General features: G+C 39.1%; 1 long non-coding RNA gene across 1 annotated transcript; it reads right to left on the bottom strand.

The window, feature by feature from the left end:
• Positions 1 to 2,822: 2,822 nt before the first annotated feature.
• Positions 2,823 to 5,782, bottom strand: LOC113961036. The gene is made up of 2 exons (XR_003532174.1): positions 5,140 to 5,782; positions 2,823 to 3,155 (listed from the first exon to the last, which is right to left on the bottom strand). It is a non-coding gene; the product is annotated as an uncharacterized LOC113961036 (long non-coding RNA).
• Between the last annotated feature and the right edge of the window lie 18,465 nt (positions 5,783 to 24,247).

Here is a 24,247-nt window from a genome sequence, read left to right as displayed (position 1 = left end):
TAAATGTAAAACTGTGCAGTAAACACATTTCTGAAGTTTGATTAGAATGCCAACTTCTAAAAATACTTTCTACTTGCTAGTACATAAATGTGCCGTTGAAAATCGTGTACAATGAATTTAGCAGAAAACTCACAGAGAATTCAATCAACATGGCCTTAATTAAAACCATATTGTTTTAAAAATACTTACATAGTTTATTGCACAATACAAGCTTGGTAACTGCAAGAATACATTAAAAGAATTTTTGGTATTTCTTGCATAAGAACGAGTAGCACTTAATGTTCCATTATGGTGCCAAATCAAAAGTTAAAAACATTAGGCCAAATCCTAAGCCTTTTAACTCAGTGTAAAGTTCTAATTCTCTTAATGAAGTAGATTTTTTTCTGTGTGCAATAAGGGACTTAAGATGAGCTAACATTACCAAGATAGAAGCTTTACAGTTCATTCCTGACACAGAGTCCTACTGGCTTTCCTATCTTTAAGGCTAATTCCCTTGTGACACAACAGTGGTGTATCAGTCACTTTATTCATATCACTGGGGTTGTAGGGAACTTATGTATGAAAGAGAAGGCAGCCAGATACTCAACTATTATTTATTCAATGACAGCTCTAAAAGGACTCCGTGAATTATGAGCAAAAGGTCAGAATAGAGGCATAGTGCTTATTTGCTTGAAAGAGAAAGTATCAGAAGACATTTGGTTTTAGGAGTCCAAAAAGTATCTGGAACGCAGATATGAGTTGACCAGCTATTACTTGTGCGCCAATCCCAGTTGTGGTAATTCCTTCTCCTGTGGACACTATGGAGCTCCACAGGATCACGAACAGAAGTGCTCAGGAGGAACAAATGCAGGGCCTGCAACTCTGCCATGATTTTATGTGAGTTTTAGTCTCCTGTAGGCAAGCATCCTTCCTGCTCCTAGTGCATCTGAAAGAGATGCGATCCGACCAGTCCAAAGGAAGTCCTGAGGAAGCTCAATGGCAGTCTAATGCTATCAGCATTCAGATTACATGGTCTGTTTCTCCTCCACCATCCCTCGTTCCCCCTGCAAACTGATGCACAGCTCAATGTGTCACCCTATTTTTAGACTTTTCCATGCTGTTTGGATTCCTGGATGTGCAAATGCCTGAATCTGTGTCTAAGTTGACAACTTATACATGCACAAGAATCAGTCTACCCTGCTGTCCACACGTGCTGGCATCAGTATCTGTTATACTTACATTTCTGAGACATGACACTGAGCAAGTTTCTAACAGTTTAGACCTCCAAAAATTCTCTTGATTTTGGAATATAAACATGCTGAGAACATATTGTGGTCCTTTCCATGGTAGTTGTGTTATACAGCCCTGAAAGGTAGGATATTAATGGTCTGTATAATAATCAGAAAATATCAAAGCATAATATTCCATCACATCAAGTAGCTGAAAAGATGATAAAATGCAATGAGGGCCATTGTAGCACAGTGTCCATTTCTCTGCTTTCTCAACCCTATGCACAACAGTAGACAATATGTGAACAAAGTGTTTAGTATTTAGTTCTCATTCTCAAAAAAAAAAAGATGTGGTTACGTGTTTTAAAGGCTTTTAGTTAAATGTGAACAAGCAAACATCCAAAATATTTGTGTAAGCAAAACTGTACTGGACAAGTGACAGTAACAGACAACATGTATGATCTATCAGTGTTTTATGGCGCTGAAAGGAATTGTTTATATTTTCTCATTTTCTGTATGAATGATGACGTTACTTTAAGAAATTCAAATTTTAGCTTCTTTCATGAAATAATATTTATGTCACTGAAAATACAAAAATGGGAGAAAGGCAAGTGCTTATTTGATGGTATAGGCAGGCAGTAGAATGGAATAAATCCAGTTGTCAGGGTCCTACAATGATCACCTAGTCCCACTGCCCAAACACTTCAGGACTGACCAGAAGTTAAAACCCATCATGAAGGGTATTGTCCAAAAACCTCTTTTTAAGGCACTGACGGACAGGGAGCCTGTTTCGGTGTCTGACCACACTCTTGGTATGAAAGTATTTTCTTAGGTCCAGTCTGAACCTCCCTGATGCAGCTGTGAACCATTCCCACATGTCCTGCAGCTGGATCCCATGGAGAAAAGATCAACACCTCCCTCTCCACTTCCCCTCCTCAGGAAGTTGTAGAGAGCAGTGAGGTCACTCCTCAGCCCCCTTCTCTCCAAACCAGGCAAACACAAAGTCCTCTGTTGCAGTTTCCATGCATTTATTTTATTTGAATAGTTGGCTCTGGGGGGCCTGTCCTCTGGGCTCCCCTGCTTTCTCCCTCGTTGGGTCACAGGCAGCACTTGGCTTGCTCTGGAGGGTCCTCTGCTATCTTTCTTCCCTAGACAGAAGCACAGGTGTGATTCCTTCTGCTCAGCACCCATCAGACCTCATCCAGGCACTAAGTCCTCTTCGTGGTCCCAGAGAAGGCTGACAAACCTTTAGGGCTTTAAAGCAAGGATGCTCTGTGGGGATGAGTCTGGTTCAACATGGGACACCTCATAGCACACCCTGGTGCTTCTGGGAGAGGCATCAAAGGGATGGGGACAGGCTTGTGGAAGGGTGAGAGACAGTGGCATCTCCTGAAACTACAGAGGAGATAAGGAATCAAAACCAAAATTCCTGCAAGATTCATAAAACACTGAAGTATGTTGCCTGGAGAGGTTGTGGGATCTGTGAGCCTGGAGGTCTTCAGGATCTGAGTGGCCACAACCCAGTCATAAGCCCACACTGAAGTCCTGGAAGAAAAAGCATTGACAGCGGGAAACACAGCAATGGTTTTCAAGGGAGCAACAGTTTCCAGAAGGTTTTGACTTTCTGGTTTTATTTGGTTCAGCAACTTTCATAAATTTTTAATTAGGAGAGAATAGATAGTTCCAGTTGGCAGGGACACACAACACTCATCTAGTCCTGATCACAGCTGACCAACAGTCAAAGCCCATTATAAAAATTGTTGTCCAAATGCCTCCTCTTAAGGCACTGTCAGGCATGGGACATCGATCACCTCTCTAGGGAGCCTCTTCCAGTGTGCAACCACCCTCTTGGCAAGGAAATGCTTCTGAACATCAACAGGCCAGCTCTTCACCCAGCATGGCATGCACGTCTTCATCTCACAGCTGAACAACATGTCCAGAAGGATGCTGTAAGGGACTGTATCAAAAACATTATGAAAATCCAGAAAAACAACACCCACCTCCTCTTCACCTACCAGGCAGGTGACCTATTTGTAGAAGCATCTTGGATTAGCCAAACAGGGCTTTCCTTTTGTGAGCCCGTGCTGTGCCTGATGCTTACACTTCCTTGAAATGCCTTTCATTACCACCCAGTAACATCTTCTCCATCGTTTTTTCAGGCGCTGAGGTTAACTCTTAATTGCCTATAGAATAACTCATCAGTGCTGGTTATGACAGGTGTGGAAGGGAGGTACAGTCTTTTGGTATATATATTAATCCACATCAATTTCTCTATCTATAAATTTCACTGTAAATCCTAGCAACACAGTGATTTTTATATATATATATATGGAAATCAAAAAGAATGCCTTGTATCTGAGAGTCCACTAGGGAACTTTCTATGTCTATACTGAGTACCTGGCACATATTTCATGTAATATCTATGCACTGGTCTCTCCACACACGAAAAGAAAAGAAAGTATGGCCTGTAGATGACATGCAGAGAGAAGAAAAACACTTCTGCAGTCTGAATTCTTTCTGCTTTGTCATGTCTCTCATCTTCTTAACAAGTGCAGGAGTATGACTGAGAGGAAAACTGCCCTTGTTAAAAAATGTTATGAACTTCTCACTTTTATGTATTATGATCATGTTTGATGTGATAAACAGTTAAGTAGCATGTCAGATTGTGCAAAAAGTCAGCTGGCTCTCAGAAGATTATAAGTAGGATATCATATAATGGTATCTACATGCGAGTCTTCTCTCTCTTTTTAAGGTATAGACATCGTGTCTTCATAAAGTGGCTGGAAACAGTCTTTTTTACTAAAAGTGCTTTGGAGTATATTAGGATTAAAATACACTGCTGCTGCTCCAGAGTGATTACCACATGTCCCCCAGTTGCTGGCTGAAGTGTTTTTCTCTCCTGTCAATTCCCACAAGCAGATCTCGGAAGGTTTCTGTCTGTACCAATCATGAACTACCTGAAGCTGCTTCATTTTCCCATCCACTGCAGTCAGTTCAGATTCCAGTTGCTCAAATTTTTCGTAAGTGGCTGAAGCTACCTCCTGAAACAAGTGGGATTAGTTCAGTCCCAGGAGCAACCCTTGACTAAAATCTCAAATTAGCTAAGACCAATTGTCTTGATTTCAGCATCCTTGCTCAGTTGGAAATGTATGTTTTCTTCAGCTACCTGCATTTTTATTGTCTTTATTGGCATCTCCTCAAAAATGATTTATGTGTTCTAAGCATAAATGAGCAATCCTAGTTAAATTTAAAAATTAAAATATTTGCAGTTGACCTCCTTGTTTATTCTGGTTCTACAGACTATATCTCTCAATATCAAGTTGAATATTATGGTGTGTTCATGTATACGTGGAATGCTTTCAATCTGTATTTTCTCTCGTGTCATCAGATAATCTCAATTCTACAACCTTACTGTTACTTTAATTTGGCATAAATTTCCTGGCAGTGTTGTATTACCTGAATTTACACCTGATTAAACAAAATGGACCCAGCCTTCTACATGGTCTCATTTTGGTAGAATCTGTTTGTGATATAATAGGGGTGCTGGAAATGGGGAGAATGTGAAAAGGCAAAGCAACAACAGCGTATTCCTCATCGTGTAACTGCAGTTTGATGGCTTGGGCCGTATTTGTTATCTGTTACACAAGTCTTTCTTTACAGAATGTGGTGTACTATTTTCTTGGATTGTCTGCCTCAACTTTGACAGAAGTATTTTCTGCCACATCTTTGAAAATGCTTGGCTCCAAAAATTGTTATTTAATTCTTCTGTAGTTACTTCATAGGAAAAAACCCACTTGAATCCTTTAGAATGGAAAGCAAAACGCGCTCCTTAAGAGAGGCAGGTACTCCTTAGAGAGGTACTCAAGCGTTTGGACACGAGGCAATTTGGTTTTTTTTAGAAGACTGCACATATGCACTTTTTTTTACTCACTCTTTTTCCAAGTATCCCTCATTCATCTGAAGCTGCAGTCCTAAAATATCCACAGGGCAGTTGATTGCATGTGGCAAGTCATGGTTCTCCTGAAGTGCAGCAGACTCTCTCATTGGAATTTCGGTCAGGACCATTCGTGGTCATTAAAGCACTTAGGTCAAGGAAAAAAACAGAAATAAAACTACAGACGCCAATAGCTTTTATTTAAATTAAAGGATGACTAGAAGTCCAAGGGCAGTCTGCAATTCAGTAAAAAGATTACTAAATCTGAGATATGAAAAGAGGGACAGGTTACTGGAATAGGAGATGTTTTTCTTGGAAATGATACAGTGTAAGTGTTTGCCTATCTGTCTATTTATAACATGAAACACGACCCACACACATTTTTCCTTTGCAACATATTAAGTGTTGCACGGCTTTTCAATACATAGGTAATACATTCAAAGGCTGCCTTTATGTGCTGACCCAGTTTTCTCTCAAAACTTGTCAAAAGCCCTTAGGTAACTAATGACAATTACTAAACAGGTTTGTTGTTATGTCAGGTTTTGAACCTGAGTTGAAAAGAAAATGTTTTGCACATGGTGGTGAGTAATTTTCGTAACACTGAAAGTGCATTTCTGTAGCACTCCCAGCTATTTTTTCACAGTTCAATGCAGAAGCAGCGTCTGTTCAAAACTTTTGCTAAATTTATGTCTTGGTACATTTCTGAAGCATTCACTAGAGAAATGAGAGCTCTTCTGTTCTTGTCTGTGACCATTTTACCACTCAAAGGTTATGGGAAAGAACACTAAAATGCGGTAAAGAGCAACAGAATTTGCAATGAAATCAAAAGAATTTCCCTCAGCGTAGCTGATTAAGTACAGCATCAGGCAGAAAGTTAAGTAAACATACAGTCATAGTAAAAAAATCCTACACTGGGGGAAAGACTCCTTTGGTTCTTCTTATAAAAAGAATTGCTAGATGGCAAGTCTAATTCTCTCAAGAACTTTGTTGCAAACTTTGTGCTCGACATTTGGAGCTTATCCTGTCAAGTAGAAAGTACAATAACATGCAGCATGAGAGAAACATTTCGGTTTGTATGACAAATGTCACTTGAAAATGGGCTTGGCTTTTAATTTAGAACATTGTAAACACACCAGGAGAAACTAGTTTTGATCATTTGCCAAATATTGCACAAGTATTTAGACTAATAAATAGCCTTCTATAACAGGAAGTGTACTGTATATTTTATGTGTTCCCACAATTTTTAAGAGAAAGTCTCATCCCTTCTGTTTCACAGATGTTTATAGGGAAAAAAAACACCCTAAACTAGATAAAATAACGTGTTATTATCAAAAAAGCATTTCAATCATCAGCTAAAGATTTTGGGAACATTAAGAGTACATTATAAATAAGAATACATTTTAATTAGAAGATTTTCTCACTGATTAGTCCTTCAGACCCCAGGTTAAAGTCATGCCTTACTGAATAAAATAAGATGTATAGCTAAGAAAATAATCATAGGGTCCATCATCTCATTATTTTGATTGTGTAAACTACAAAGTAAGGCATATTCCAGCTGTAAGAAAAACCAACAGGCCTAATTTCCATGCCATTATTACATCATGTGGATCTCGGATCTACGAATGTACACTGCACACTGTGTCCTGCCTCGTCGTGCTGCTGTCACCAAGGATATGAGATGGATGTAGAGCTAAGGGTTTTGTTTTCTAAACTTTGCACTGGACTCTCCCTTTTGCATCCAAAATGTCTCAGGAAGGAAACAAGCCCAAACAACCTCTAAGCTTTTTAGGCGCGACAAAAGCTCTCTTGATTCTGCTCCCTCTCCATTTGGCTTGAGGGGCTGAAGAAGCAAAAGTTAACTCCAAACGTAAGAAGAATAGTTCTGCTGGTAACCATCCAAACAAATTGTGGGGAGGGGCAGGAGAGTGTGGGGATGTGTGGGGGGGTGTGGTACATGTTAGATCAAGGAATGCATGGTTATCTTTATTTGGGTTTTCACAGGACAAAGATGTTCTGTAGGTAGCAGAGGTAACTTCGACTAAATTCTGCAGAAATTTGGTGTGACTTTGGGGAAGTTACAGAACAGTAGGCAGACTGCTCAGCAAGCTCCTGGAATGTGTTAGTAATAAAGTTTTGGTTCAGGCAGCGAAGTGTGCAGTAGTGAAAGACTCTTTTAAAGTTTGATTCTAACCAATGAGTTTGAGGATGCTGAGAGTGCAAAGCAAAGTGTCTCATAGACCATGATGTGACAGCTGAAGATTTTTATAAAGAGATAGAGCAATGCAGTATAAAATCAGCAAATTAGGGAAAAAAAAAAGGAAAAAGCAGAAATCAGGACAAAAATTCAAAGAAGTAGAAGGTGTAGGAGAACTGGCAAAGAAGTGATACTGAGGACACAAATTTAGGAAGGGAACACTTCGCTTAATGATGGGTTTTACTATCACCAGACATAAGCAAAACACAGAGAAGGTGGAAACTAGGTTAGTTATGTGAGCACATATGAAGGTCTGGGGTAGAAAATGAGCGAGATACATGGACAGGAGCAACAACATGTATGCACATCAGCACTATAAGGCTGAGAAGAGAATTGCTGCTCTGTTACAAGACAAAAAGGAGGAAATAGTGATAGGTAATGCACACAAAATTCAAAGGGTTAATATTTTTGGTTTAGTATTCTCTAACAAAGTTAAAGTCAAGCTTGAGGCCAAGACAACGCCTGTGCAGGACAGCATAAGAATACTTCAGTGATCTGGATGCTTTCAAATTGGCAGTGACAAAAGAATTTCACCTTCGGATTCATGCAAATTCAAACTAAGTATTGATGAGATTCTTGCTCAAACAATCATCTGAAGATATCTCAGATACCACAATAGCTATTTTTGAGAAATGGGAGGAAACAATATTTTTTTTCAGACACTAGAACATTAGTGAGGAAACAGGTGAGAATAAACAGGAGTTCACCATGAACACATTAATCTGTTTTACTCCACCACAGTGCCTGTTGGCCATGGGGCAGGGAAGAATAAATAGTTGTTATATATCCTGACTATTGTGAGAGTCTTTTTTCTCACACGACAGATGCGCAGTAGGCCATGGGTGTGTGATCAAGATGAAATTGCTAAGGTGGGGAAGCATGAGAAGTCATCTGAAAATAGTTCATGGTGAATTGCCAAATTTCAACCTAAACAAAAGGTGGAACAAGTGGGATTTTGCAGCAGCCTGCACCTAGTTTCATCTGTTAAATATTTTCACTAAAACTATGAAACTCTAATAATGTGCTTACTGAATTTGCAGATAATCTGGGGCTGAAAGAGACTGCCCTTTAAGTGGAAGACAGGCTCAAGATTCAAAATAGTGTTGGCAAAATTGGATATGCAAGTGAATGGATGATACTCAAGAGTAAACACAAGATACTATATTCAGACGAGAATGTTCAATTGCTCAAGAATGTTCAATTGCTGTGCAGCAACTGGCTCACAACAGGCCTCTGTGACTTGTAATGGATTACCAGTTGATCATGAGTTAACAAGGTCATGATGTTGGGAAAAAAGGATATTGGGACATGCAAAGAGGAGAACAGTTTAAAAGATGTGGATAGAAATGATGCATTATTATGGCTTTGGGTGTTTTCAGTTTTGGACACTGCCCCCTTGAAGAACACAAAAGCGAAATCTACATGAACAGAGAGAACCCAGAACAGGGCCATGAAAAGGACCTACAAGGAAAACCTGGGAAAACTGAGGTTAATTATCCCAAAAAAGAGAAAAGACCAAGGAATAATACAGACAAGATGCTTCACGTAAACAAAAAGTTGCTGCAAAGATTAAGGCAACTGTTGTCTGTTCAAGAGGGTTAAGATGAGAAGTAACAGACTTCAACAAAAGCAACACATGTTAGAACTGCACACTGAGGAAAACTCACACACAGAAAGGCTTGAAAAGCACTGGACCAGATAACTTGTGAAGGCTATGAAGTCTCCGCTGCTGGGCATTTTTAAGATAAGGATCTGTTGGGACGTTAGTTTTTTGAGAAAGGGGACTATCATCAAAGTTCCTTTAGACATACTTTTTTGCAATTCAGTCATCTGTCTTGGCCCTCGTTTCCATCTTAGCAAACCTCCTCTGCCTCAGAAACCATGTGTAAAAATTAATTAGCGTTTGCAAATGTACTTTGGAATAGTGCTGAACAGTCTTGAGCACAATAAAATAATCAATGTTTAGATAATTGTCAAGGACCTCGTGCAGTTGTCTATAGTTATGCAAACCTTGTGCCCCTATTTAGGAAAACACATAGCTGCGTGTGGATTTACCAATGCCAGCAATGCCATAGACTCACAGAATCACTGAATACCTGAAGCTGGAAGTGACACATAAGGATCATTGAGTCCAACTCCCTGCTCCTCGCAGGACTACATAAAACTAAACCATATGACTGAAATATATATAGTAGTGGAGATGCCACAGAAGTCACTGGTGTGTGAAAAAAGGAATCACATTCCCAGTCCTTACTAAAAGGGGGCAAGATGGTTGTATTATTGACTGGCTTTCATTAGAAGATAGTGTTTTACCCATCTCCAGTTTATCAAATTTTTTCTTTGTTGCAACTTACCACTATCACTACAAATAAAAGCTTACAGAGTGAAGTTTAATATAATTGGAGACATTCTTTACTTTTATAGCATGTAAAAATACATACAGACCCATTATGATTTGCTCTGGGTCTGACTTCAGCCACTACTGAAAACTTACTGTTCCCTTATAATACATGAAAATGTCAAATAGTAGTTTAGCTATCTCTGCTCCTGAGTGCTTTTTGAATTAGGGGTTCTATTTCAGAAATATACGTTTACTATAATCACACTTTTGGAAGGGATTATTTAATGTATAAATTATTTTCATTATTTTTTAGGGTTGCTATCACATCGTGATCTGTATCTGTTTTCTACTCAATTAAACACTTTCTCACCTCACTAATTCCTTTTTGAAATGTCAAATCATTGCTACTATTATTTTATTGCGTAGCAATAAGAATGGTACTGGTAAGAAGACCCAATCTGTTGAAAAAGCTTGAGTTCATTGGATGAAAATTTGAATACAGATCTAAGAGGGAATTTTAGTTAAAAAATGCAGACAAACAGGAAAGTGTGATATTTCATATTTATATTGTGAAAAATGTGTACAGTCCAGCAAAGATGACTTTGAAACATTAGCTAGGCTGTTGTAGTAAAAATATATATTAATCACTTTGGAAAATATAATTCTTAAGACAAGGCATTTGTAATTCCTTTGAGTGGACAGTATTTTATTTTTTTTCTGAGCCTTTTCCTTACATTGATTTCAGATGATGACACTAGAGTTGGAAAAATCAAGCTAAGCCACATCTCCCATCAATGCAAAAGGATATATTCTTCACTATTTTTCTAGGCTAACCTAAAAATTGTCAAATTATTGGATCTTTCAGTTCATACTGTAGTAATTCCCTGACATGTTTCCATTGAGTTGGATGAGGTATTTTCCTGATACAATTTAAATACAAGTTTTCTCTTTCTGACTGTGCTATGTACCACCCTAAACACAGATCTGCCTGGATGCAGTATCTTTCCTTGCCAGTTTCATGTCACCCCTTTTCAGTCACCTTACCTTTTAAGGAGCATGGGTTTCTCAGAGCAAGGAACTTAAATTTTCTAAAAATAAGACCTTTTCGTGTACTCAGAATAAAGCAGCTAAAATCCATAGTTATTTCCAAATGGAGGGGATTGGAATTGCAATGTGTCTTTCAAGCAAGACAGTTTATGAGCAAATGCATCTCAATTAGCACGAAGGCAGAGAAGGCAGAAGAAATGAAGAATTCAGAGTAAAACAATACACAAGAAACAAAGGAAACCTTTTTTACAGGGTGAAATAAAGTGAAATCCTGCCCCTAATGTAGTCAAAAGGGGTATAGCCATTGAGTTCAGTGGTACCAGGATTATATTGTGTTAATATCTTGAAACATATTCAATACTTTTAACTTCATCTTTAGAAACTGTGGAGGTCTTTACTATTTTTTCATAGAGTTGAATGAATAAAAATGTTATCTTGTATGAATTGTCCAACAATAATCTAATTTCAGCTGTCTGATTTGGTTTTAAACCTCAAATTAATAAATCTACAGTAGTAAAAATTGTAGTAAAAATTTCCAATGTACATAGAAACTGAAAATACATATTTTCTGTTTCGTAAGTTTAAAGATGTCTCTTTTCTTCCCCTCTCCCCACCCCGAGTGTTTTGTTGTTGTCTGCAAAGTCTCGTATAAAGAGTTACTTTCTTTGGAAATCTTTGGCAACTCCTACATATATAAAATAAAATAATTCAGTAGCACTATAGCCTAACAAAAATTATAGCAAGCAATGTTAAGGCATAACTTGGGAATTGAATCTGAACATGCTATGAAACCATTTAAGGGAAGAAAGCGTTAGCAAATGCATGTAATTTTGCTTGTGTAATTTGTCATCAAGAGAAAAACAAATATGTAGGTCAGAGGTGAAAGTTCACTTCTACAAAATGTCCTTTCCTGTATTTTTAGCACTTACTAGTAGGGAAAATTGCAGTTCTAACAATCTCTTTTGGAATTTTCCTGGGAGAGGGTGACATAGTGCCGTCCTCTTCGTAGTAGGAGTCTTGCAGTGAGATCGGGGTGGTTGAGATCAAACTGCGTTTGTTTCTTTCCATTTGACCTCATGAAAACCTGTGATTCCTGTATACAGGATCTCCTTGGAGAGGGCAAACAAGATCACTGAGAAATTACCCAAGAAATTTTACAAGCCATTGATGACTGACAAGCCCAGCGCCCCAAAGAATTAATTGATCTTACACCTTATTGCTTGAAAACTTTTATAAGGTGGGTTTGGACAACACAAATTGAGAGTCTGAGTGCATTTCCTAATTCTCTTCCCTCTGTCTATGTCTCTCACATGAGGTGGCTATGCCACCTCAAAGCAAAAGATTTTTCCCCATTTATCCCTAAGCTGAGGCAGCTTTTCCTTGTAAGGACATGACCTGATGCTAACAGGTCATGTTATTTATGAGAATCTCGCACAGCTTGAATGAATAACCTGTTGCTTTAGAGCAGCTCATTGCTCCACTCAGGAGAAAAAAGCAACAATGTATAAAGACAGTCCTTTGTGTTGGCTCCTCTATAGAAAATGTAGCTATAAAGGTGTTTTCAAACAGATTGGAAAAAAAATTGGCGGATATTCGCACGGATTTAATTCCTGCTAGGACACTGCCTCAATATCACCACTTTTATCCAAGACACACCTGTGTTTTAATATGGCTTATTTCTAAACCAAGATGGAAATACTGCAGCTTAGCCTCTTTGCACTACTTTTGACAAAAAGGTGGTAAGTCAGCAAAAGGCACATCCTGGGCATTCCAGCGATGTCACTGACAAAGTGTAGGGCTCTGTAACAAGATGTGGAGATGACACATAAGCCTGGCTGGCATATCTTTCAATACAATTAATTTGCCTCCAAGGCAAATCCTAGAAATTACTGGGCCGTTCCAGTTTAATCTTGGACAAAGCTGGAGTCAGGCATTCACCACGGCAAATCTTACAATTGTAAACTGTTTTATAATGTGGACAGGGGGACAAACGTAGGCAGCATCTGACTGTAACATGAAATAGTTTTATGCTTTTGCCTTTCAAATATGGAAAAGAAACTGTGTGTCTGGATGAACAGCTCTGTGCCAAAGCCAACCTCCAAGCAGTCAAATGTCTTTCATCTACTCTACATCCCACACACTTGTAAATTTAATGAAGTGCTGACTGAAAGAAGTTTATTCCCGGCTTCCAATTAGATACTAATAAGCCGAGCTTAGGTACCATAAATGCTTATTAGGAAGATGGAATATGCTAGCTATTAGCAACCTCAGGCTTCCCAACTTTACAACTTTGCCAGTAGTTCTTTACAGTGGGACCCTCCATTGATTCCAATGGGTTTTGGATTGGGGTCTCAGTTGTGCAACTCTTGCTAATGCAGGCTAAGTATTCAAATACTACACAAAACAAGTAACAAGAAGTGGTTATAAATTTATATTGTACAATAATCCAACCCAGAGATACAACAGAAGACAATAGTACATCTATTCCTCTTTCTTAGATCTCCCAGGTCACATGTAAAGGGTGCTCCTCCACCTATTCAGGTCCTGTTGCACATTCCAACTATTTCTGGGCTCCAAGTCTAGCCAAGATCTGGGCATTTGTACCTCTAGTAGAAAAGGGACAGAACAGAAAGAAAGGGTCTACAGTATTCATCTCCACCTCCATCTCTTATGAGGTCCTCCTGTATATATTAATCAGTTTTCTTAGGCTTTCTTAAAGTCAACTTTAATGCTGAATTCTTCAAAAAGTGAGCTGGGCATCATGATAGAGAGCATTTCAACACCCAGTTTTTAAGACACCTAGTTGCCCTGCTGTACTCTACAGGCTTTTGGAACCTCCACAAGAAAAGGTAGACACCTTAAGACTGAGATATCCAAAAAGCAATGTAAGCAGCAAAGAATCTAAGCTAGCCAATAGGGAAATACTGAGGAAAACAGTATATTTTTAAAATTTTATCCTATTCACAAGGCTGTTTAGTCCTATTATGAAGAAAGAAATTGCTTTGCTACATACTGGGGTTTGCACAAAAATATATTCAGAAGGTTGCAGTAACTCTTTAAATTTTTTTATTTCAAAATTGCTACCTTCAAATTGTTATCAACTATCTGTTTCTTACCTTTGCTGCTAGTTTTCTATTAGTAACAGTGAAGCAGCTGGTTACATTCTATGCTGGGAATTGGAAAGTAGTTCACTTGGTGCCACTGAGCATCTTATAAGTGAACTTTTACTGGAAGACATACTATATATGACAAGTTTGACAGACCACATAATACAGCCAGTAAAAAGTTCTTAGCCAACCCATGTAATTGAAGTCTTAGATACAGTATAATGACTAAAAAGATGGAAATCAGAGAAATGTCACTTTGTGAACATGCCAACGTTAATTTGAATAAATTTTTAAGTGGTATTTCAATTAACTTCTCCAGTAATGAATAAAGAGTGTCTGTACCAACTCTTAATTAAAACTTATTTATTTTCCAATTTTTTACATTAAGAAACCTACTTATTTCACTTCTTGGTCACTATTGTGTCTATTTTGTTTTGGGATATGTGATAGTTCCAGGTGTAAAGGTTTAGAGTGCTTGGTTTTATGATACATTTATATATGTGTTTTACATACAATTCTAAAAACATCACTGTATTTGAAAGAGAAATTTCCTACAATAGACTTAAGCAATAAATCACCTTACTCTTTGTATATCCCTGTGTACTTTTGCCATTTAGCTTGTTACCTAAGCTTTGCTATTTGAACAACAATTTTCTTTTTCTCTAGCCTCATTTTTTTAAAATATTTGAGTGTGTCATGAAGTTCTCACTGAATTTGTGACATCAGCCATTTCCATGGCAACAAACAGACGCTTTAAACATAGGATTATAATGAACTGAACACAGGATTGAGTGAAAAAAAAAGACCATGGCCAAGCAAGATTTCATTAGAGCTCAGTGGTGTTCTGTTAAAAGGGTGGAGAAAGGAATATAAACAATGAATACACTTCCACTTTTTAACATCACAGTTCTACATGATTGTCCATACATTGTGGTTATTTATTTCAGATGTTCATAATATTTGATGTAACCTTTGTGGAATTCAGACATTGCCAAAAGTTTCAGACATATTCATTAGTCTTGTTCTTGTGTGCTCTCATCACCTCTGAAAAATCATGCTTAAAACACTCCAGGCTGAACTCTGAAAAACTGGAACACAGGCAACTGTTGGGAAATATGGCTGTAGATTAATTTGCCTTAGTAAGTTTATGTTAAAAAATGCCACACATTTAACACATTAAGAGTCAAACCCCCACTTCTTTTAAACAACATTTTTAGTCCAGCACCAATTTATGTAATGAAAAAGAATGGTCTGTTTTCTTTAAACTATATTCCTTTCAGCTAAATTCTGTTATTATGAAGTGTCTTGAGTATAATGCAGACATAGATATGGATGAGGGCATCTGTTGGGTCAAATTCCTGCTCTGTCTTTTCCAGGCTAAAGGGCTACTGGTTGCATACAAAAAAAATCTCATTCCAGGGTCAGACCTCAGTGGTTCCATCTTGTTCCCCCCTCATGCTACAGTGTGTACCTCAGTTGAAGCTACACTGGTAAGGCTCAGAGATGCTGTGGTGGTGTCAAATCCACCATGAGAACTGCAGAAGTTTTATTCTGTAGTCAAGCTACGGTATCCTCTGTTTCTAACCAGGAAGGATTGTCAGTTCTAGTCCTTCTCTGCTCAAGATGCATGAAGCCAAAAAAGCATGGCATGTCTCCAGCGAGTGTCTTTGGCAGAGGGTGCTGGATCAGGTAGCAGAAAGACACCAAGGACACTCCATATCTCCACTGCAAGAAATATCATTCTTGAGGTCATAATTAGAGTATGATTAATACATGGATATGAGAACTTTCGCAATATACCTAATTTTATTAAATATTATTCAAGTGTGCACAGTTTACCAGCTCTTATGAACATCTTGGGAATTTCTTTCAGTGAGTAGTTATGTTTGGGAACATGGAAACACCCCATTCTTTCTCATATTTTTAGTTTTACACTTATTGGTAGATGGCATATGCCACGGGAAAACGACATGTTTGAAAGACTGCAATGAAGAGGGAAACCATACTCTTAATTTCTTTTTTCAGGTATACTGTTGAAACAGCACATATACTGCAAAGTTATGGGCCATCTCTGAAGTAGAAGGCTGTAGGCAATATTATTTTAACATTCTGGCTTAGTCCTGGCAATTTGGTTTATGTTTTTTTAAGTCTTCCACTTTATTGAGGTGCTTAGACACAGAAATCTTTTTTTTAAATTATTTTTTGCCAGCTGCTGCTAGGGCTGAGAAGACAGGGTATGTTATGTTCTGCTTAGCAGGTAAAACATACTTCACCAGGCTTAAGGCAACTGGAATATAGTCTCACCTTCCAAACAAAGTGACATACACAAAAAGGTGCTATCTAGAAAGAAAATATTAACTGTGACTCTGCAGATAGTTGGTTTTTTTTAAGATATATTTTCTTAAATTGATGTTTAATTTTCACAAATTGTAAAACCTGATTCCTAAGTGAGATCCTATTTTTAAGGACCTACAAAAACCTTTCCTTTAGGAATGCCAAGAAATTAGAAATCTGAAAATTGCTGTGTTGGAAATGGCTGTTCTCTGGCATTGGTGAATATCTCTATATGTCTGACCAGGCACCCAAGTGCATTAGCCAGTTAATATGAATTTTTCTTTTATTTTCACATACCAATTGCTAGGTTCATTGTTCTTGATCTTAAGAATTCTGCTTTTGTACATAGACAAATAATTTACACTGGGATGATCAAGTAGAAATAAGGCTATGATGAATCCATTTTGACAAAATAGAGTCCCTAGTTTAGGTAGTTTTCCAACTCATCTATTCTTGAATCCATGTGAGATGCAAAGACTGTGATTATTTAACCTTTTACTCTGCCCTGAAAATTCAGGTCTTAAGGTCATGCAGATTCATGACATTAGAAGATTTCTTATATAGGACTGACTAAGCCTTCACTGAAAATGCTTATTCAGATTATCAGAGTATCTTAATTGCATCAGTATGTAAAGAGTGTAGAATGCACAAAAATTTAGCTAAGGTTAGCATGTAAAAGGTAACCTAGTCTAATAAAACAGAATAGAAGGTCAAAAAAAGGTTCCAGGGTTTTCTCCATATGGTGTGAAAACCAATGTGAGGCAACAACGTGAATGCATATTGCATTCTTAGAAAGAATGCAATATATTCAGTAGAATTCTGCACAACATACTATTAATCATAAGAGACTAAAAGGGAAAAGTAATGAACATATATATGTTTTACATCATAACAGCTTACAATTTTTCTTCAGAGTGATTTGTGCCTAATGCATCATATTTTTCAAACAGTAACTGTGCAATTGATCTTCTTAAAAAATGTTGCAGTTTTTAAAAAGAAGTATAAATACCTTCAATTTCATGTAATACCTACAGTACATTGACTGTAAGCTTAGTTTTGTGTATAGACAAAAAACCCCCAGACCCCCCCCAAAAAAAATTTAAAAAATTAGCTGAACAGAAGGGAAATGTAATTATGCAATTCAGAAATGTAATATACACCTTAACTCCTGGCTCGCTCATGGAGAGTAATGGAGTTGCAACTGACAAAAACAGGCTACGAAATTCTGTTGATTTTTCTATTACATTTTATTCCTTGATCATAAAATATCAGACTTCTATTGGCTCCTCCTAGGGACCTGGAGTTCATGACAAATATTTTGTGTTCAAATAAAGCAGAGCTTCTTGGTAAGTTCTTCTCACTAGAAAACTCATCACGTGTGGACAGTAGCATTAAAACATTTTTCATCTCCTGATTGTAACTGTGACTGAAATTTTTAATTTGTTTCATTGAGAGTTCTACTGAAATGTCCTTTATAACTTTAACTAAAAAAAACTTTTAAACAAAATGTTATTCAGATGAATTTCCCCTTTATTTCACCAAATGCTTGTTTAGTTGAAAACCCCACTCTGCATGTAGATACTGTTTTTATGATGATAGCAATTCTTTGTTCCTTAATGCTTCCTTCTGTGGGCTAATATGTAATTCTATTTCATCCTTCCAAATAGCATGGATTTGACAAGATTTTTTTACTGCCTCCTTAGCAGCAGCCCCTCTGCAGCAGCCTTTTACCACACATAAAGGTGCCCTGATAAAACTGGCAAATCCATTTTCTACTAGAATTTCATATCAGCTACATTAAATCAAATGCCAGCTACATTAGTAGTGTCCTGCCTGGTTTCTGTGCTTCTTTGCAGCTTTCACTGACCCGTCCAGACTACAGGAGAGTAGTCGCCCTGCCTGTTTCCAAAGCAAAGATACTTCAGACAAGTTAACATTAATATTGGCTTTGGAGTTCTTCGAAAAGACATGGAAGGGGAGTATTGCTTCAGACAAAGGTTTGTCCAGAAGCCTGATCATGAAGAAAATGAGTGATTTTAACAACCTTTATAAATAGCTGAGCAGGGTGCATTCTCTGTAAGAAAAGTATTCAGTGATGTTGCTGTTGGTGTGTAATTTGACTGAATGCCTAGTTATTTATCTGGCTCTGTAAACGTCTGATGTGTTGAACTACTTTAAAAATAAAAGAAAGCTTTTTTAAAAGCTTTAGCAAGAGGATACATATCAGTGTGAAAACACTTGGGAGATGTAACTAGGTAGATTCAATTTTTAAGAAATCTTCACTGTTTGTCAATTCTCTGTTTTCAATATCTTTGCTTACATTTAACCTCATAGGAATAAATACCCTTAATTCACGCCCCTTTGGGATAAACTGTGTGCCCTGCCTCAAAATGAAGCACTCTATACATTTTCTCTATTAAATATCTGCCCATTCTAGTTATAAGTACCTAAGGTACCTAGGCTCTAACTTTCCAACATTACACAGTTGCAGCTCTATGCTGATTCACCCACTCAAGAGGCATTGCTCAGCATGTTTATGTTCCTGTAATTGTTTTAGCATTCTGTCTTGTTTGTGATCTGGAGAGGATGGGCAGACAGTCCCATTCTCCTGTAATTGGCTCACATATGCCAGGCGCTTGTCCACTGTATCAATCCAATGCACTTGTCTCCATTTTCAAAGATGTGGGGGCATAGGCACAGATAAACGGGGCTGACATGAATACAAAGCCAAAATCTGCTCCAAAATGTGCTCCAAGACACGAGTGACACGTAGGCACAGTTTTCAACAGGTCCTGGGGCCGGGTAACAAGTGCCATGTAAGTAAAACCGCAAGCGTACCCCAAAAGACTGAGTTTAAGAAGAGTAATTACTGAGGAGAAAAAGCAAGCTGCAAAAGCATCATATATCTTGGCATTACAATCTCAAAGCTGCACTGAGAAGAAAGAAAACAGACAATCTAAGGAAACAGCTGCCTGCAAAAACATATTGAATAGGCGCAGTGCCAAAAAGGGGACACGCTGTGAGTGCCACATGTTTACTAATAATAAATACATAAAAACGAGGGACATTTCTTCAGCAGTTTCAGTGTTAAATAATCCTATTGCATAATACAATAATCAGTAAAATCCTGCCATTAATAAAAAGTAAATATGTGAAAACTAGAAGCGACAAATGCTCCTGGTGGGTGGTGTGAAATTGAAACAACCTTTAGCGAATGGGTAGCTAACAGATCTCACTCAAATATCACAGTCCCTTTACAGAGACAATTACTTCTCAATTTGCAAGAAAGACAAAGGATTCAGCTTGAAAAGCCAAATTTGCGTGCCACATTTTCTCCCTAAAACCTGTTCCCTTTTCACTTTATGCATTGACACTAATATGCTCATCCAGAGAAAATGAAACTATTTGTTACACCTCATCTACCTGCAGCAATGTAAGAAAATTAAAGCAACATAGAACTAGGTGAGACTCCTTCTTGCCTGTATTCCTGCTTCATTGTATATACTATCTGCACCTTTTCATTCTTAACTGTAAAACTGCATATTAGGATAAATACACATACAATTATTTTTGTTTAATTTCAAATGTTTTATTAGCCTTTTTAACAACACTAGATCCCTAACTGAACATCCACAAGTAGTTTCACACTCTTTGGTTTTAGGTACTTAATTTAGATCTGAAGTTTAGAAGTCACATGCCTCTGTTATACTTAATTTAAGAGTGAGATTTTTCCTCTGGAAAATGAGTCAAGGCAGATACCCTGCACTGAAGCATGCAGAAAAATGTTATAATGAAACTTCTCTCTGCTAGCCACGCAGGCAGTCTCCCAATTTCTGCATCTCTGCACTGTTGCTGCCTAAGTTGCAACAGTTCTGTCCTCACCCCAAGTCTCAAACCTTTCAGGGCCAGGAGTTGGACTGAATGATCCTGATGGGTTTCTTCCAACTCAACATATTCTGTGGTTCTATGATTCAGTACTTTCAAACAAAAGCCACAAGCCAAGCTAAAAAAGATGTTGCATATTTCCCCTTTCAGTTTCAGTCCTGTACACTGTGAGAACCTGCAACCTGGTGTAAATGGACTTTCCGAGGCAACTCCAAGTGTAGAATTAATTAGGCTGAAGGACCTTCAAGTTTTTTTCCTTAGATTAGATTATGATTGAGTGACCATATTAAAAGTTAGAGCTGAGTGCAGAGAGTCTGATGAGCTATTCTCCATCTACACTGGTTCTATTTTCATTCATGCTAACATTGCTTCTCTGGGAATTAAGGGAGGCTGAGTCAAGATCTATACAGTTGTGCTAAATCAATTTATTGTACCCGTCACCAAATATCAATATTTGGATTTTTGTGTGCAGCAGCAATCAGGCCACCAAACAATGTCATATGTTATTTAGGTAGTTACTTAACAATTTTCTTCCAGTTACTCCAGTTTTTTTAAATTAGCATATATGTTTACATAATAATCTGTATGTCAATATACTTTCCCTGTGTAACTAAAGGTGCTTTCCAAGTATTACTTTGACTTCAAAGCTGTGTTGTTAGAACTAAATCACAGTGAAAAAAGCAAGGAACAAAAGAATATGGAAAACTTTGCACTCAACCAAGTCCTGAATCATGTTTGAATGTCAGTGGAAGGGGAGGAACTGAATATACAGTATTACAAAATGCACTGTAGTATTAAATGACCAAAATAAAACACACTTACAAGCATATCACTCAGTTTTAAGCATTAATGGGGAAAAAAACCCTAGAAATTAATTTTAAGTTCTTACACACAGAAAGTAAAATCAAACAGCGTTATGTAAAAGAAACTTGTATTTCTGAAATTCTTCCAGTTTTAAAAATGATTGTGAGGGCTTTCACAACAAAGGCTGTTGGGTTTGATTCCATTTACTGGCCTCTGCTCAGGGAAGTGTTCACTAGTCCTTGACTCTGGGAACCACTGCAAATGACTACAGGTCTGTCTTCAGCCTAAAGGCAACATTATAGGCTGTAGTGAATCTAGTTCTGCTTTTAATGCCCTTTTGTCTTTTCCTGTGTCTTTTAGAATAGTGCTCTCTCTTTCTATTGATATAATTTGATATGATGTTTCAAAATCCCTTTTTATAAAATAAAATGTTTTTCAACTGTGACCAAAATTTCCAGGACAGGCACTCTTTATTTCTTTCTACTGGAAAAGTCTCTAGCATACTGTGGGCACTACTGGAATGAGCTGTGAATCACAAGCTATAGCCCTGTTTAAATAGTAAAACATAATAAATGCAAGGAGATACTGTGACTGTTCCCCCCCCACACACATTTGCCCTTCATGGTGCTCCACAAGAACAAACAGGACATTATTTTTAGACTTTATTTCTCCAGAAGGAAGTCATGGAGGAGCTGCTGAGCAACAGCATGAAGGAATGCAGTAGCTAGTTTTCCGAAACAACCACCAAAATGGCTCCATCTGAGCCTCTGCTCAGCAGAAGTGCAGTTTTACTCCTCCTATTCAGTACCCTGAATTTTGAAAATGACAGGGGGTGCCTCAAAGGCATGTTTCCAATTCTCAATGCCTAATTCGTCGAAGGAAAGAAACTTGAAGAAGACAAATTCACAGATTTAGAGCCTCATTACTGTCCTGGATTAATTGAAGCTATAACAACCTTGCCCAGGTGCTACGTAAGGAGTCGAGTCAGCCTCTTTTATATCTAATACACACACCTATACTCTGGCCCAACAAATGTTATGGTACAAATTGGTGACATTTCAACCCTCATTTTGAAACTGGTCATAACACTCTTGTAACACGCGAATTTACAGCTAAAGACAGCAATTACCTCTTACCTCCACTGTTACTTCTTAAATTATTTCACTTGCTTCATGCTGGAACAGCTGTTAGTGTGCATGGAGGGCAAGCAGACACCATGGTGGTGTTGCTTACACAACTAAATCCAGCTCTAAACACCAATTTGTATTAATTTCGTCCTTACTTTGGTAACAAAATGGTAACTCCGAGTGCCCCAAAAGAGAGGGTGACCAACCAAGAAGCCTTTTGTCGCAGTGTGCAGAACCAGGCACTACCCGGTTTCTGTTACCGACTGAAGTTACTTTCTTCAGTGCTGCTGCAACGACTGGGCCTGGCCACAGCTGTGATGTGGTGGAGGAAGCAAGTGCTGCAGAGTTCACACATGTTCATTCTGGTGCCACCTCACACAACGAAAGAGAGCCTGAGCATGTTGCCTTTAAGGCGGGATGTTGTCGAGCTCACCGCAAATAAACGTGTCACAAAACTTCCACCAATATCACAAACCGCTGACGAAACCAAACATCTGCTTTTACCCATGAGAAATTTGTCCACGCACCTGGTTGCCCAAGGCCTTATACAACCTGGCTTTGAACGCTGCCAGGGCTGGGGCATCCACAACCTCCCCGGGCAACCTGTTCCAGTGTCTCAACCACCATCACAATGAAGAATTTCTTCTTAATATCTAACCTAACTATACGGTCTTTCAATTTGTACCCATTACTCTTTGTCCTATCAGTACAGTTCCTGACCAAGGATCCCTCTCTGGCTTCCCTGTAGGCCCCTTCAGACACTGGAAGGTTGCCATGAGGTCTCCACACAACCTTCTTTTCTCCAGGCTGAACAGCCCCAACTTTCTCAGCCTCTTTATAGGGGATGGTGCTCCAGTCCTCTTAGCAACTTTGTGGCCTCTTCTGGCCTTGCTCCAACAGTTCCATGTCCTTCTTGTGTTGGGGGTGACGCCTTAAAGGATCACGGAGAACAAAACTCAAAGCCACTTTAGTATTAGTATTAGATAAGAGCAGATCTTTTAATAACAGTCCTCAGGCCCAGGGGAATACACAGACACTCATGTGCACCCAGGTAGTGGTTCTACAACTTTACAGTATGGTCCATTCAATCCCAGATCTATCCACCCTCCCCAGATCCTTCCCAGTTCTGCCCCTGCCACGTCCCTGTGGAAATTGAATCAGGGGTCCTTGAGACCCCTTTTTCCTCATCTTCATCTTCCTCCTGGTACTACATATAGTCCTTGGAGCTCGTCCAAAGTTCTTGGGCTTGAAGGTTGCTTTGTCTATTGGAGGTATCTTGTTGTTTGGGTCTAGGGTATAATGTTCCTTAACAGAGGTGTTTTCTACAATTCTATTTTGAACAGGAGTCTAAACAAGCTAAAAGAATTTAGAAAATTCGATATGAAATGGGGAGAAAGGGTTTAGTGTGTGCTAACTACTGTGCTAAAGCGTAAGGGATTATACAGCTACCTTAAAATTTACTACAAAACTACTTTTAAAATCTACAAAAAACTAAAAAAAAACCAAAAAGCTCTGAGGCATCAGGGGCAACAGAACTGTACAGGTGCTGCAGGGGGGTCTGACAAGAGCAGTGCAGAGGGGCAGAACCCCCTCTCTCACCCTGCCGGCCACGCTGCTGTGGGTGCAGCCCAGGGTGCAGTTGGCTTTCTGGGCTGTGACCACACACTGCCAGCTCATGTTGAGCTTTCCATCAACCATCAGCCCCAAATCCTTCTCCACAGGGGCTGCTCTCAACCACTTCTCCGCCCAACCTGTAGCTGTGTTTGGGATTGCCCTGACCCAGGTGCAGCACCTTTGTTGAACTCCATGAGGTTCACACCAGCCCATCTCTCAACTGTGTCAAGGCCCCTCCGGATGGCATCCCTTTCCTCCAGCGTGTCAGCTGCACACGCGGCTCGGTGCCATCAGCAAACTTGCTGGGGGTGCCCTCGATCCCTGTCCCTGACAAAGGCGCCGAACAGCATCGGCCCCAACACCGCCCGTCACTGCTGTCCGCAGGTGGGGTCTCACCAGCGCAGCGCGCCGGGGCAGAACCCCCTCCCTCGCCCTGCCGGCCACGCTGCTGCGGCCGCGGCGCGGGACGCGCGGTTCGCTCCCGGACAAGCCTCCCATCCATCCCGGCGCTCCCCGGGCCGGGCTCTCCAGGCCCCGCGGGCCCGGGCGGTGGCGGCGGCGGCGCGGGGAAGGGGGGGGCGGCGGCGCCCCG

The sequence above is a fragment of the Neopelma chrysocephalum genome, unplaced genomic scaffold, assembly GCF_003984885.1.
Source record: "Neopelma chrysocephalum unplaced genomic scaffold, ASM398488v2 Primary Assembly neopelma1_97017, whole genome shotgun sequence".
NCBI classification, from domain to species: domain Eukaryota; kingdom Metazoa; phylum Chordata; class Aves; order Passeriformes; family Pipridae; genus Neopelma; species Neopelma chrysocephalum.
Note: the sequence above shows the minus strand (reverse complement) of the source record. Positions and strands in the feature narration are given on the sequence as shown.